This window comes from Podarcis gaigeae, assembly GCF_964106915.1.
Source record: "Podarcis gaigeae genome assembly, chromosome: 8".
Classification (NCBI taxonomy): domain Eukaryota; kingdom Metazoa; phylum Chordata; class Lepidosauria; order Squamata; family Lacertidae; genus Podarcis; species Podarcis gaigeae.
Window position 1 is genome coordinate 76,890,422 of NC_139684.1, and position 17,203 is coordinate 76,907,624.

At 42.7% G+C, this 17,203-nt stretch overlaps 2 long non-coding RNA genes across 2 annotated transcripts in view; both read left to right on the forward strand.

Annotated features, from left to right (window-relative positions):
* The first annotated feature begins 8,896 nt into the window (after positions 1-8,896).
* Positions 8,897-17,203, forward strand: part of LOC310851828 — a 31,806-nt gene continuing 23,499 nt past the window's right edge. Inside the window, exon 1 of the long non-coding RNA XR_014567851.1 lies at positions 8,897-8,988. This is a non-coding gene — a long non-coding RNA (uncharacterized lncRNA). The remainder of the gene's footprint in view (positions 8,989-17,203) is intronic.
* LOC310851862 lies at positions 10,569-15,666 on the forward strand. Its single transcript, XR_014567893.1, has 3 exons — positions 10,569-10,717; positions 12,305-12,463; positions 15,317-15,666. It is a non-coding gene; the product is annotated as an uncharacterized lncRNA (long non-coding RNA).

Below are 17,203 nucleotides of genomic sequence, written 5' to 3' on the forward strand. Positions count from 1 at the left end.
CTGTGATCTGCAACAACTGGTATTAAGAGGCTAAATGGCTCTCATGCTGGAGGGAAGATAGCTATCATGACTAGATTAAAAAAGAAAAATACTGATAAGTTACAAAACTTACATTAAAAATTTGAATGGCCCCATGGTTGTGAGCAGGTTCCAGGTTCACCTGATTTCTGGGAAGAGCATGTGTGTGACATGCTAATTGTTGATTACTTTGTGCCTCATTAGAATTAGGTTCTTTCAATCTCAGTTTTATCATAAAGCCCAAGGGAGGAACACATATATTTAAAGTACCTGTTTACTGACAGTGTAGGTGTGGTTAGACTGGAAGAGGCACCTGGCTGCATCCAATATGAAAAAAGAGCTTCGTGTTACAATATAAAAATATAGGATTTCTGGGAAACCTACAGAATCTAGCTGCATGCTTGCAGCTTTCTCTCTCTAACAAAACAAAACTACCTTGCTCACATTCTCAGACAGACTGCTCTCAGCAGCCCCCAGAGAGCATAGATCAATGGAAAATGCCTGGGCCATCTGCGCAGTGCACCCAGTTGATAAAAATGCTCCTGGAGTGTTAACTCTTATTTTTTTTTATAATATTTATTAAATTTTCCAATAAGAACATACAAGTACAAAACAACTACAATGAAAACAAACACAAACAAAAAACAAGTATAATTTCAAAACTTATTTTCTCAACCTTATTTCCCCGACTTCCTCATACCTCACCGTTTTGTATTCTAGTTTCATTATCCCATCAGCAACTCCATTCCCTTATTTCCCAAAGGTTTTTTACTAATTCCATTCCTTTTCTTACTCTAATGTCTCTGAAAACCAATATTTTTAAGTCCATGTCAATCTAACATTCTTTAATCTTGTAATATTTATTAAGATAGTCCTTAAATTTCTTCCAATCTTCTTCCACTGTCTCTTTCTCGGATTCTGCCCATCATCTCTGCAAGTCCCATGTAGTCTGTCATCTTCATCTGCCATTCTTCCAGAGTGGGTAGATCTGATGTCTTCCAATACTTTGCGATAAGGATCCTTGCTGCTGTTGTGGCATACAAAAACAAAGTTCTGTCCTTCTTTAACACCACATGGCTGACCATACCCAGGAGAAAGGCCTCTGGTTTCTTCAGGAAAGTGTATTTAAACATCTTTTTCATTTCATTATATATCATTTCCCAGAAAGCCTTAATCCTTGGGCATGTCCACCAGGGGTGAAAGAATGAGCCTTCATTTTCTTTACACTTCCAACATTTGTTGTCTGACAAGTGGTAAATTTTTGCCAGCTTGACTGGGGTCATGTACCACCTATATATCATTTTCATAATATTTTCTCTCAAGGCGTTACACGCCGTAAATTTCATGCCGGTGGTCCACAACCTTTCCCAGTCAGCAAACAATGTTATGACCAATATCTTGCGCCCACTTAATCATAACTGATTTAATGGTCTGGACAAAATATAAAGACTTATTGGAGAGTAAGACTCCGAGGTGGCTCTCACCGGTGGAGGCCAAGGCACGTAAGAGACTTAACATGGAGGCCCATTGGCCTAAATATTGGGAAATAATCGAAAAAATTGGAGACAATTGGAGGTTGCTGAGCTTGGAAAAACTGAAAAACAAGGTGCGAGATTGGTTGCACTATGCTCAAATTCAGGAGGTCTTTAAAATAGATAAAAAGGTTGGATTCCAGGTGGAAAAATCGAAACTAGAGACAGAACTGTTAGAGCCAAAAAATAAACTACTTTCGAGAATGTATAACTTGCTGCTTAAGTGGAACACACAGGATGAGACAGTCAAATCCGCCATGATAAAATGGGTGCAGGATGTGGGGCACAACATCATGTTTGTAGACTGGGAAAGGTTATGGAACACCGGTTTGAAATTCACGGCATGTACTGCCTTGAAGGAAAATATTATGAAAATGGTATACCGGTGGTACATGACCCCAGTCAAGCTAGCTAAGATATACCACCTGTCTGACAATAAATGTTGGAAATGCAGAGAGGCGGAAGGGACATTCTTTCATCTCTGGTGGACTTGCCCGAAAGTGAAGGCCTTTTGGGAGATGATTCATAATGAACTAAAAAAGGTACTTAGATTTACCTTACCTAAGAAACCGGAGGCCTTTCTTTTGGGCATCGTGGACCAGAGAGTACTTAAGAAAGATAGAATTTTTTTTATGTATGCTACCACAGCAGCTAGGATCTTGATTGCAAGGCATTGGAAGACACAAGATCTACCCACGCTGGAGGAATGGCAATCGCAGTTGATGGACTACATGGAACTGGCCGAAATGACTGGCAGAATCCGAGACTTGGGAGAAGAAACAATCGAGGAGGACTGGAAAAAGTTTAAGGACTATTTGAAAAAACACTATAAGCTGTATGAATGTTAAAAAAAAATGCACCTTTTAGGAAACTCTAGCTTCAGCAAATGTAAGTTAATGAAATGGAAATTAAGACACAAGAATTTAGAGGTAAAATAATGAAACAACTTTATTGTGTTTAATATAAAACGTACAAGAATTGAGTTACAGTATATTTGAAATTAGGTAACATGATAAAATGGAAGATACAATAAGCTTCGAAATAAGTTAACAAATTGCTGATGCTTTATATTACAGAGAATGCAGGGTTTGGAGGATGCGGGGAAGTCCTTTAGATTTGATGGAAAAAAGAACATGGAAATTTGTTATTCTTCTATTCTATTTTCTTATATCTATCCTTTATTCTTTTTTTCTGTATTTCATAAACTCAATAAAAAAAAATTATTAAAAAAAATCATAACTGATTTAACCGTTTCATCCTGCGTATTCCATTTCAACAGCAAGTTATACATTTTTGATAAATTTTTAGTATTGGATTCTAACAATTCTGTTTCCAATTTCGATTTCTCCACCTGGAAACCAATTTTCTTATCCATCTTATAAACCTCCATTATTTGATAATAGTGGAGCCAATCTCTCACTTTGTCCTTTAATTTCTCAAAACTCTGCAGTTTGAAGTTACTACCCTCCTGTTCTAAAATTTCCCAATATTTCGGCCATATACACTCCATATTGAGTTTTTTCACAGCTTTTGCCTCCATTGGTGAAAGCCACCTTGGAGTTTTACTCTCCAGTAGGTCTTTATATCTGATCCAAACATTGTACAATGCTTTCCTGACAATATGATTTTTAAAACCTTTATGAACCTTAACTTTGCCATACCACAAGTATGCATGCCACCCAAAAAATTGTTGAAACCTTCCAGATCTAAAATGTCTGTGTTCTTAAGGAGCAGCCAATCCTTCAACCAGCAAAAAGCTGCTGATTCATAGTAAAGTTTCAAATCTGGCAGAGCAAATCCCCCCCTTTCCTTTGCATCAGTTAAAATCTTAAATTTTATTCTGGGCTTTTTGCCCTGCCAGATAAATTTAGAAATATCTCGCTGCCATCCCTTAAAACACTCCATCTTATCAACAATTTGCAATGTTTGAAACAAAAATAACATTCTAGGCAATACATTCATCTTAATAGCTGCTATTCGACCAGACAAAGAAAGCTTCAAGTTTGACCAAATTTCTAAATCTTTTTTCACTTGGTTCCAACATTTCTCATAATTGTCTTTAAATAAATTCATATTTTTAGCTGTCATATTAATCCCCAAATATTTTACACTCTTAACTACTGTTAAACCTGTTTCATTCTGAAACCTCTCCTTCTCTCTTATTGTTAGATTTTTCTCTAATACCTTAGTCTTTGATTTATTTAATTTAAATCCTGCCACTTGACCAAACTCTTGAGTTAATTCCAAAACCCTTTTCGTACTGGATTCTGGCTCTTGCAATGTAAGTACCAAATCATCTGCAAATGCTCTCAATTTATATTGTCTCGCTCCGACCTGAACCCCTTTAACCAGCTGGTCCTTTCTTATCATGTTCTGGAGTGTTAACTCTTAACTGTCCGACAACTGAGAAGAGTGGCAGCGCGGGAGTGGAAGTGTGTGGGCATTGTTGAAGTTTGTCGGAGTGGCAATAAAACAATTTTATTGCAGTGCTGTTGCAGCAGACTCCGTGGGTCAAAGGATTTACGACCCACAAACTTTAGCAGGTTATGGGCGGCAGTAACACGCTTAATGGCTGAGTGTCCTGAGGTGATTGATGGCCCTGGAATCAAGGCACAGCCCATGACAGCTTAATGAATTATGTGTCCATTCTGGCCAAATTGGGACTGTTGAGGGGTATACATTCAAATCAGCTTGAAAATAACTTTGCCTCCAGGGTGAATGTACTCTTCAACTGTAAGGAGAATATTAGAACATTTACAACTCAGAATGGTCAGAGTTGGAGGCCATAGGATTGGCGTAAAAGTCCATTGCCTTTAAATATGACTTTTTGTATGCTGTGTTTTAAAAAGGTTAAGGTACCTGAACATACAAAGATTGTTAGGCCCAGCCAGTCTCTTCCACCACCTGTTCTAACTTTTTTCTCATTTCACTTAGTTGAGAGATGTGTCCTCTTGTATTGGGGTTAGACAATATAACCATGCATTCAAAAACTGTCAAACCTCTGTTTGCCTTCTGTTTTACATTAAAAACAAAACTCTGATGCTTTATATCAGCATATACCATACTTCCCCATTCCAAACTAATGATTTGAAAGATGCACATTTTAGAACCAACTTTTTATTTCACACAACCCTTTATATTTATCATAATAAGTATAATGACACACTATAATACAGCAAACTTTTATCTTTGTCCTGCATCCCATCTCCCTCCATCTACAGCAAAAAAGGAAGAGACACGGATCCTGGGGGCTGACTCTCACCACTAGGCTTCCACATCCAACTGCCCCATTGCTGTGAATTCTTGAATTCACAAGGAGGAGATTTATGCTGAACCATAATTACCCATCAGCGTGAGGCTGGTATAGCGGGAAATGAGGATATTGCTCTGTGTCCAAGAGCAGTGGGAAGAGAAGAAGGAAATAGGCAAAAAGCTGTCCCTCACCCATTTAAACACAAGGTGAACATGCTGGATCAGGACAATCACCCATCTAGTCCAGCATCCCAACTGATCCCTGTCGAAAGCCTACAAGTTGGACAAGACTGCAACAATATTCTGTCCATCAAAAATCCCCAGCACCAATTATTCAAAGGCAAAACTTCTTTTGACAGTGGAAGTAGAACATAGGCACTGTGGGAAAACATGCCCTCTCTGAATTTATCTAATCCTCTTTTAAAGTCATCTGAGTTGGCGACCATCACTGCAGCCTATTAGAGTTGCCATATCTTGAAGAGCAAAACGAGCACAGCCAGAGCTGCTGTTGGCCTTCCAGACAGCGAAAGAGGCATAAGGGCCCAGATTCACGGGGCCGCTACTGCCACCCGCACAGTGGGATTGGCCTACCACCCTCCTGTCATGATAGTCCTGTACCCATGGACATCTGAACAGCCACTCCAAGAAGGATTCTTCTGTACTTCAGGGCTCTTCTTATCTTTTGGAAATGAAGAATGGGATTTGAAGCAGGTATAAGCAACTAGCTGGGTTCTATTCAAGACAATGTGGCTAAGGACAGTCATCAGCAAACAGATGAGCTGAGTCAAAGTATTCCACCACCCCAATGATCTGACACAATTAGAACAAGGAGGGGCAAAGTTCCATAATATGATTTAATTAGTTCTCAGTAATTATCTTGGAGTCATTCAGTGCATAGCAGTGTGTCCCTGCCACCTTTCAACAGTCCTGAGCTATGCCAGCTGAGCAGTCACCTGAGCTGTACTTTACCTTGAGGCTTTTATTGCACTTTGATCAGTATTTTGCTCCTTCCAACTCAGTAAGATTCCCACATCAAGTAAGAGCAAAGACCAAGGAACAGGCTCAGAATATACTTTTATTCATCAAGGACCCAGCAACTTCTCATACACCTTGGATGTGATAGTATTATCAGTTTGTGCACATGGCTTTAGCAAATGAGGGATACAATCAGGCACTGAAAAATATGGTTGGCAGTCACAGCCATTGCGGGAAGATATTTAAAAATATTATCACAAGCACTTAGTGTTTGCAGCAGAACAACCAAAGAAACAAATTACAGTATTTGTTTTGCTTTAATGATGGACATAGTTATATGGCCTCAATGGACTTTTCAGCCTCCTTACAACACATTGCTCGCTTGGAGCTGTCCATTGTCCTGCAGTATCGCTACCAGGGGGAATCGACACCTTGCCTGCTGCCCTGCACCAATACATATGGCAGCTGCCTCTTTTGCTAAGAGACAATGGCCTGTATTCTCACTATCCACAACCTTTTAGGAATCTTTAAGGAGTTTCTGCTTTAAAATTGCTATATAGATACAGGTTTATAAAACTGAGTGGCATGCTGTTAAAATTATAATAATTTTAGAATCCAGATTACTAAAAAAACCCCAAAAAAACCGAAGAGCTGTAGTTGCCTGACTGCATAAAACAACAATGTCTCAGAGGAGCCGATTGTAGGACAGAGAAATAATTGTGTATGGTACAAGTGGATTTTATAGAGTCCACTTCTACACCCATTGCGTTAGGAGACTGGGCATAAAGAGAGGAGACAAAAACATACTGTATCGGATGAAAAACTCTGAACCACACAGGTAGGAAAGACCACATGTGCACAGTATGCAAATCATCTCTTAGGCTCCAATGCTTTTTGGGAAGCCTGCCCTGCAAGGAGGACAGGTAAGTTAATCTTCTGGATGAACTGCAAACCAAATTTGGACCAATTCAGAAAATGTGGGCAGGTGAGGATTTTGTCTAACTCTTGTATGGAAGCAGCCTCCCCCCCCCCCGACTGCCAGCCACCAAATGTGGCTTCCTGAGAAAGGATGGGGAGAAAAGGACTCACTTCTTGTTAGGTGAGCTTTGTGTATCAGGTAAAGGTAAAGGACCCATAAATGGTTAAGTCTAGTTTAATTTCCTTTGGGGTGTAGCACTCATCTAACTGGGTCACCCCAGTCAATCTTTGCCTATTTGGCTCTCAGTTGCTTTCTTGAGTGCCTTCACCATTTAAATTGTAAAGGATATCAAAAAAGTAATCAGAAGCGTCTATTAGCAACTAATGAGATCATAACTAATGAGCATTGCATTTCAGTACCTCCCTCTTTATCTTTGTAGTGGGGAAAAAACTTCCCATTCCCAGACCTCCCAGAACTATTTGTTCCCAAGTGTTCCCTGTGACACGAGTCCATGGCCTTTAAATTCCTCCAAGTAAGCCTCTACCTGCATCAATTCCCTTGTTGATCCATCCCTGCTCTGAGTCTCCTATTCTTTCTAGAATGCTGAAGGCACTCCTAAGCGCATGCCTCCTCTTGGCCCCACTTTTTGCAGGTAAGATGGGGAACATCTGATGATTTTTAGAGGACACAGAAGAGAACTTGCTTCTTGGGAGGAAAGGGGAATTAGGAGTGTAGAGCAACACCATGAACAGAAAGGACTGCTGGGTTACCAAGAGAAAGCAGGGGAGAGTCAAGTCAAGAGATTATTTCTTGTGATGTCATACAGATAAACTATGTCATGTAGCAAAATAATGAAATATCCCACTCTAACATGGAAGCTGCATCTCAGCAATACACACAAAATGTGGAGAGATCTCTCTCTCTTTCTCTCTCTCTCTGTGGGTGTGGGTGAGGGTGGGTGAGGGTAGGGGGGATTTGCAAAGGCAAGAGATTGCCAGATGAAAATGTTGGACATGATTTCAAAGTGCAGGGAAAGTGCTAAGAAGGTGAATAAGCTTTTCTTTACTGGGAGAGGTAGAGAAAACATGCCTTAAAAATAGGATAGAATAATAAATTCCATTGGAATGGAGAGAAAAAGTTGCTTAGGAAAGGAAGGGGAAGAAAACAAAGTATGGCCATTGCAGGAAGAAATTAAATAAATTTTACAAAGAAAGACACCTTCAAGTCTACCCCTTGGAACAGAGCACATCAACCCACTGGTGAGGATCCAGATTCACTACTGCTACTCATTGATTGTGGAAATTTGGGGAGCTGAATGTGATTTGAGTATCAGACAAGGATGCAGGAGGCTAGGCTTCACTCAGCCACAAAGCTCACTGGGGATCCCTCAGCTTAACCTACCTCATAGGAATCTTCTGAGGATAAAATGGGGAGGAGAAAACCATGTACACTACCTTGCGCTTCTTAGAGGAAGTGGCTGCAGATAAATAAATGAATTAGAAAAATAAGAAATTGACAGCAAGTGAAATTGATAGATAGGTTCATCCCTAGTCGATGATCCTGTCCTAACACTGGCCAACCCAGTGACTAAGGGAAGTACACAATCAGGACCATACCACAGCAACACTCTGGCTTAAAGTGGGTTCCAGCAACTGTTATTTGAAATATGCTACTTTTGATATTGGAGGTAATACATAGCCGTCATGCTTAGTAGCCTTAGTAGTCTTATTCTCCATCAATTTATCCAATCCTCTTTAAATGTCATTGAAATTGGGGGCATTCAGTGCCTCTTGTAGAAAATGCCATAGTTTAATTGGGGTCAGATCTACACTTGTGACAAAACAATGGGGAAAAAATGTATTTAAGTGAGAGTCTGGATGGGAGGAAAAGTTGGCTGTGAGAAAAGGAGGGTACACCTCCCCACGTCTTGGAAATAAATAAACCAGTGTTCTGAACAATGGCTACAAGAGTTTTAATTAATGAGTGTTTTACTTATTTCATTTCATCCTCTTCTATTAAAATGCTTATTAAATTGAACACTTTTTAATTTAAAAGTTTAATTCACGAACACCTCCTCCTCTGTACCTCATTAAGCAAACAGCAAAACAAAACAATTATGATGATGATGATGATGATGATTCATGAATCTTTTCCTCCTGTCCTCAGCCGGACGTCTGAACTGCAAACGTAAATTTAACAAGACTGGAATGACATCTCAAAGCAATGCAGATACAGCTTGTAATAATAATGTTATGTATACCTGTACTGCCAGTGTTCTGCGTACAAATATAGGTAAGATCTGCTTGTCTTTTTGTCTTTTGCTGTTGGATTTGACCCAGGTTAAGATATAGGTGAACTTTAAGGGTACTACTAGCATATTGAAGTCTATGCTAGAACAACTCACCTATGAAAAAAGTGAGGTGAGGAAGCTGTGACACTTCAGCTGTAGATGAATTAGAACTCCCATCAGCCTCAGCTAGCCACCCACCAGTCAGGGATGATGGGAGATGCAGTAGTCCAACAACATCTGATGTAAGGAATGTATGGCTTGCATATGAAAATGGGGAATCTAACATCACCTGATCACAAGCAGTGGCTGAATTTGGTGCTGATCGCCAAGCTTGGAGAACTTGATTTGCATCAACCAGAAATCCCTATTGAGCCAAACCAATGAACTCCAGTTTGGTTTTGGTTATCAAACTAGGACAATAAGCCTGGAATATAAGCTGAATATCCCCTTTGCCGTAAATGACATTAAAATTGACAATCCTTTCACAGATGTATAAAAACTATTCAAAGGCTGAGCAACCAGAATGGGAGATGATGGTGCTTCACACTTTTATGGCTCCTTGAGGGGGGCCTTAAGTAATTTTGAAATAATTCTCAGTGATGAAATGATGAGGAAGCAACCAACATGAAGGAAGTATTCCTGTAGTTCACCTCTTTAAAAGGGTTTCAGTTACACAGCTTGATTCAGAGTGGGTCTCTCCACCTTGATGGTTTTTGGTTTCTACTTCAACCATTAGTTAAGGTTGATTTGATCCCTTTGCTTGTTCCTGGTTAACCCACTCCTTTTACCCAGGAGGGAGTGGGTACCATTTGGCACCTCAGTGGGGGGATCCTGGGTGGGATGGTGCTTGCTTGACCATCTGTTCCAACATCACTGCTACATTCTTGGAGGGAGAGGCGTAAGGGGGTAGTAAGGTTGGTGCAATGCAAGTGTCTTGCTAAGTGTCTTGTGTTCAACAACAGGAGTTCAGGGAAGCATGCCCTGAACCGGCAAGCTGTTAGGATCGACTAGAAGACAGAGTGCAGTGTATGGCAGATGTATTGTCAGATGTATACAAAAAGGCATGATTCTTTATGCAACAAATTTGACCTAAAATGAAGTTCTGCAGAAATTCCAAATTTAATGCATTTTGCAAATTAATTGTGAACATAAAAAGAATGTCTGGTTCTATGGATTAAGGAGGAAAGAGACTACTGCTTGTGATTGAGAGATGAACTCTTAAATGCCTGCAGAAAACCTTTCTTTTCCACCAGGCCTGTGCAGACCATTAAGAATACACTGGTTTATTGAAATCTATTTAATTTTAATATGGTTCTTATTGTATCTTTTATGTATTATAACTAAAAAAACATTTTGATATCTCTTTCCTTTTACGATATAGCAGTGTGCACACATTTAAATAAATAAACGGCACCTCACTTTAGATTGCCAAATTGAATAATACCTTCCATATTGTATTTTTCAAAAGGTCCTGATTCGGGTAACACAGAAAATTGGAATCATTATAATGAATGTGCTTTAGTAGCAATAGACCACATTTCCACCCAGATCCTGATAGTTCTTTCAAATTCTTTTTCATAGAAAAACCGGAAGTGCAAATTGAGAATACATGTGAGTCATCCAGTGCTTGTTTCTTAGGCGATTACAGCTTTACTGCAGGGGATGGTAAATTCTTTGAGATGAAGACACAATGCTGCAACACTGACTATTGTAACAATGAAACTCTCAGCCGTAAGTTTCTGCATCAATGTGGAATCATTAACATGTTAGGGCTGTGCACTGGATTTGGCCAAGGCTTGGATCCTTAGTCAATAAGCAGTACTTAGAGAATCTGTGCCTCGTTCAGATGGGGTGAGACAGCCCCAGATGGTTGTAGGTTGGGTTGGGCAGCTCAAGTTTATTAGGGGCTCTCAATGGGTGGGAATTCAGATTGGACAGAAAGTGAGGCATGACGAGATACTGTGGAAAAGAGGGACCTAATAGGCAGCAGGGAGGGACCTACTAGGAATGGATTGCCTTTCCAGCCAGGCCTCTCCTTCTTCCTGTCCCTTGAAGTAGCACCATGAAGGATCAGATATACCGTATTTTTCGCCCTATAGGACGCACATTTTCACCTCCAAAAATGATGGGGAAATCTGTGTGCGTCCTATGGGGCTAATACAGGCTTTCACTGAAGCTTGGAGAGCGAGAGGGGTCGGTGCGCACCGACCCCTCTCGCTCTCCAGGCTTCAGGAAGCTATCAGCAAGCCTGGGGAGCCCACGGAAGTTCCCGCAGGGCTCCCTAGGCTGCGGTTAGCAGCCTGCCGCCTGGCGCGCGGGGCACCCTGAAGCAGAGCGCCCCTCGTGCCGGGCAGACATCTGCAGTGTGGGGAGCCTTGTGGGAACTCCCGCAGGGCTCCCCGCGCTGTGGATAGCAGCCTGCCACACGGCGCACAGGGCGCCCTGAAGCAGAACGCCCCTCGCGCCGGGCAGACATCAGCCAGCCCCACAAGCTCGGGGGACAGCGGGGAGGCACAGCGCCGCCATCCTGCTGTTCCTCGACCTGGTTTTTTGGGGGAAATAAAGGGGAAAAAATTCCTTTATTTCCCCCCAAAAAAACTAGGTGCGTCCTATGGGGTGGAGCGTCCTATGGGACAAAAAATACGGTATAATTGGATACCTAAGCTCCTGAACTGCTCATAAATAGCTTATGGTCCCTTCAAGTTCACTTTCAATTGGATGTTTCAAATATGGACCTTACAACCCACCTATCTTATTCAAGTGTCCTCCTGAATCACCCTTAAGCTGGTTCTTCTCTGTCTTTTAACTGGCAAGCACTACCTAAGCCAGCAGTTATAATGGTGCAAATATAAGACCCTACCTAACAGCATTCTCTGAAATTTGTTTATTGAATTTATTGAATTTTTGTACCACCCTGTACCTGGGTGTCTCGGGGCGGTTCACAAAACTTATTGGATAGTTCATTGCTGAAGAGCAGAAAAGAGACAGAATCTCTGTACAAAAATGGAGGACTAAGAAACTATATTTTCAGAGAGGCTACACCATAATCGATGGCATGAATACATTCAGAGAGATTAAAAGTTCACACTCTCCCAACCCCACTTTTGGTAAAGGTCATTCATCTCAGAGACCAATGGTGACTTTGTCCCATGCTCAGCCCTGAACCCAGATTGTTTCTAGATCATGTTTTCATCCAAGAACACTTGCAACTGCCCCAGCAGAACAGTATGTTACTAGGGTGTATTCCATTTATATAACACAGAGATACAAAAACAGACAAAGACATTAACATGCTCACTTTACATTTGATCTTGGAAGTTCCTGATCGCAACATGCTGGCTGAAAATGGTCTGCGATGCCCAGCCTGCTTCTCCAAAGGAGAAAGTGACAAAGTGAAAAAGTGTAAAAGTGAGAAGACCGTCAACTGCCTTGAGAATGAGACCCAATGTGCTGATTTTAAAGGAGCTTTTGCTAGAGGTAACATTGCTATTCAGTCAGGGGGAAAGGCCTAGATATGGGCTGGGTCACGCAGACTTTGTCCTGATCTCTTCTCTCCCTTCCTTCCTCTCTCTCTTTTTCCATTGCACATTGTTGGAAAAGTGATAGGGATCATATCTCTTACTGGCTGCACTCTGCACTCTTCCTTAGTGTTTTGCCTGCCCGGACTTTGCCTTTTAACTTTCATAATGCACTTGCTTGTCTAGAAGCAGGATTCAGATCGGGATGTTTATATTAAATACTCTTCTGAACCAAAGAGGAAAATGCATTCATTGCTCCACCCCAGTTGCATCTGGATCTTTCCACCACTGGGATGCAGTGCAGGACAAAATGTGTGCCTCTTTCTCAAAAAACGTATTTCCTTAAATTCTGTGACAATGAGCAGTATCTGGCTAACTCAGACCATTAGTGCAAGGATTTATAGTTGTGCAACAGAATTTCCACACTCTTCTGCCTGTAGGTGCTCTGTATCCTCTTAAAAGCTGCTCCAAAGATTTAGCTGTCATAATTTAACTAAATTTGTAAAACGATACCGTATTTTTTGCCCTATAGGACACACTTTTCCCCCTCCAAAAATGAAGGGGAAATGTGTGTGCATCCTATAGGGTGAATGCAGGCTTTCGCTGAAGCCTGGAGAGTGAGAGGGGTCGCTGTGCACCGCCGGGCTCCCATGGCTTGCGGAGAGCTGCCTGCACCCCGAAGCCCGGGCGCGCTAAGCAGTCGTGCCCGGGCTTCGGGTAGCTCTGCGCAAGCCGCGGGAGCCCTCTCAGGCTTGTGCAGAGCTGCCTGCACCCTGAAGCCCGGGCGCGCTGAGCAGTCACGCCCGGGCTTCGGGTAGCTCTCTGCATGCCGTGGGAGAGCTCCTACGGCTTGCGGAGAGCAGCTTGTTCTGGGGGCTGGGGTCGGGGGAAGCTTGGGCTTCCCCCGCCCCAGCCCCATGCCTGGGGGGGAAATAAAAATTCTTTTCTTTATGCCCCCCAAAAAACTAGGTGCGCCCTATGGGACGAAAAATACGGTAAATTGCTTTATATGCATTATAATACTGTGGTACCAGACGGCGATGTGACGTCCTATCTTTCTGTATTGGGATTTCACAACACATTGAACCGAATCATTTAACTGTATCACTGTATTCATGTGCCTGGATCCAGCCTTACATGCACCACCACCCCACCCCTTTCAACAACGTTTTTGAGAAACAATACTCTTTGGAGAGTATTGCTGAATCATTTGCTCCAAGTTCTTCAGGTCGGGCATTGTTTTCTTTATCGGAGAAGACTGAGGCAAAGAAGGCATTGAGGAGTTCGGCCCTTTCTGTATCCCCTGTTTGCATTTCACCATCTTCTCCTCTGAGTGACCCCACTGTTTCTTTGTTCTTCCTTTTGCTACGAACATACCCATAAAAGCCTTTTTTGTTGCTTTGAACCTCTCTAGCAAGCCTGAGTTCATTCTGTGCTTTAGCTTTTCTGACTTTGTGTCTACACGTGCTGGCTATTTGTTTGAATTCCTCTTTGGTGGTTTCCCCCCCTTTTCCATTTTTTGTACACATCCTTTTTTAATCTTAACTCAGTTAAAATTCTTTAGATAGCCACCCTGGCTTCTTTAGGCACCATCCATGTTTCCGTCTCATTGGTATTGCCTGAAGTTGTGCTTTTACTATTTCCCTCTTCACAAACACCCAGCCATCATGAACTCCCTTTCCTTTTAGTATTACTGTCCATGGGATCTCACCCAGCACTTCCCTAAGTTTTATGAAGTCGGCTTTCTTAAAGTCAAGAAATTGAGTCCTAGTATGCTTGGCTGCTCCTTTCCGCTGTATAGTAAACTTCAGAAGAGCATCTTTCTATCTTTCTATCCTATCTTTCTGCATTGGGATTTCACAACACATTGAACCGAATCATTTAACTGTATCACTGTATTCATGTGCCTGCATCCAGCCTTACATGCACCCCCCACCCCTTTCAACAGCATTTTTGAGGAACAATACTCTTTGGAGAGGAACCAATTTTACCACACCCTTCCTTCCTGAAAAGAAGAGGGGATTGGAAATGAATAGGGGAGGGTCTATATGGGCTGATTTGCCCCAGGAAGGAAGAGGCAGAGTCCAGGCCATTTGAGCTGCCTCTGCCCTACACCCCCCCATCCTTTGCCTGCCCTTTGCTAGTTTCACATTTGAGAGCTGATTAAGAATTCGGATAGGAGTTCCTGATTGGTTTTTGGGACCCCCTTTTCTCCCACTTCATGTTAGATGTGTTTAACATGAAAATAGATATGGCAAAATAAAAGGAGGATTTTCTGAATGGCTAGGTCACAGTTTTTGACAGTGCGGGAGCCTCAGTATGGCATCCAACCATCCTGAGAGACAATGGAGTGCAACTCCAGCTCCTTATGTGGCTGGATCACCTTGTTGACTTGTGTGGCCACAGCATGTGCCTTTTTAACAGGCCCAGGAGATACTGGGATTGAATTCCTGTCATTTTAATGCAAATCACCAGACCACAAGAATTTGATTTTGTTAACATGGTTAATTAGGGCAGTTTTCAGAACCTCTAATTTCATTATATTTTATAAATATAACCTGTTTATTAATAAACTTCATGTCTTGAGACTCCTTTGGGTGCCAATTTTGATTATATCTGAGTATTTTTTTTACCTGAATTCCTAATGCTGAAAATTTTGTACATTCATGTTATGATGAAATTATATTTTTCAGATTTCTTAAATATACCCTTTTTAAAACTAACGTGTTAAAATTCTCATTCACCATCACAGGCACCATCTCCTAATCCCTGGGAAAAGGACTAATAGTCAACACTTCTTTTTGTTTTCCAGATTTCTTCTTTATCACCTTTTTCACATTCAAAGGTTGTGCAACAACAAAATTTTGTGCCGTCCGGAAAACTCGAGGAATTCCTATTGGAGCTGGGAAATTTGCAATTTCAGTTTACGAAGAAAGGTGTTATAATGCTTCACGAATCTCACACCAGCCTGAACAGGAAGGGTAAATCAGACAGTGTAGACCTCCTCCTTGTGTATTCTAAAATCCATGGCAATGAGGGGGAATTGGAGGCCTAGTGGTGAAATCCAGGATTCGCGATCTCTGTTTTGTTCTTTCTTGCTTTTGGTGGAGATAAAGGGAAACAAGAGCAGAGAAAAAGGGGTCAGAATGTAGGGATTGTGGATTCTAATAGTTAAGCCTTCATTATGATCATTATAATGCAAAATAAATGGTTATTGAAAATAAAATGTCAGATGCTAGTGGTGGTTGCTCGTGAGTAACCAGGCAGGACTCCGGCCTGTCTTTAACAGGTTTTATTGTGCAAACTATTTACAGTGCAGATCTACAAAGTTCATGTCCGTCTTAGTCACTTGCACAATCTGAGAGTGGCCCCTTCTGGCTTCTCTACAAACATAAGAACTTCGGCACCCGAAGCCTCCTCCCCCCACACTTGCATTTCACCCCTCTGCGCAAGTTTGGGCGACGGAAGTGGCGTGTGTCCCTCCTGACAAGCCTGGCGAGGTGAGGCACTGGGGCTCTCAGCAGCATCCTCAAGCCCTTTCCTCGCTTTGCTGGCCCCTTCCCTCTCTTCTCCACTGGAGGTGTGACTCTCTCTCCCCCCCCCCCCCGCTTGAAGAGGAACTGCTCTTCAGAAGTTTCGGAGGTTCTCTGTATCCCAACAGCTCCCCTGCCTCCCTCTCCTGTTCCAATAGCAGTCCCCTGACATCCACTCCCTCTCACCCCCCCATTGGTGGGGTCCAGAGCTGCTTCCCACTCACTGGCATTGGCAGGAAGGGGGGGGGGGACCAATGAAGGAATTGTTCTCCTCCTCTGTGGAGTCAAAAAATGCTTCCCCACCCCTGACAATCCTTGCCTGGGTGGGAGGTCCCAGGAAATTTCCTCCTCATCAGAGACCTCGGCAACTTCGTCCCCTATTCCCTCCCCCTCCCCTGAGGGTGCGAATCCCTCAAAGTCACCCTCATCCACTGTGGGTCCAAACACTTCCCCAAAAAACAATGTCGGGGGTTTGGGCTTGTGCCAGAAGAGAGCATGGAACTCCTCTATGAGATACTCCTCAGTCACGCGCCCCACCAGAATCCATGTGTTTTCTGAACTGGGAATCCCCTCCCAGGCAAATAGGTACTCTAGTTGATGTCCGTTCCACCTGGAGTCAAGTATCTCCGTCACTTCATTACAGAGTTCCCTTTCTTCTACACTAGGTGGGGTGGGGCCCCCCTGTTCACTCCCCCAGAAACTGTGCCCCTCCCTGTAAGGCAACAGAGACCTGTGAAACACCGCATGTATCCTCATGTTATCCGGCAACTTCAGCCTGAAAGCTAATGGGTTGACCTGCTGTGTCACCTCAAAGGGGCCCACCCTCCTAGGCTGCAGTTTCTTGCAACCCCCCCCCCCCCGAGGCAGCCCCTGAGATGAAAACCACACCTTGTCCCCCACTTGGATAACCTCCCCCGGTCTCCTATGTTTGTCCACCGCCTTCTTGTACGCCTCCTTGGCTCTTTCCAGAGTCATCTTGAGCTGTTGGTGTATGGCCTCCACCTCTTCTGTGAATTGTTCTGTGGCTGGTACACTCAATTCCTCCTCCTCACACTCTGGAAAGGCCCTGGGATGACATCCGTAATTGCCAGGAAAGGGACTCATCGTTGTGGTCATGTGTTCAGCATTATTGTATGCAAACTCTGCCTGCGCTAGCTTCTCCACCC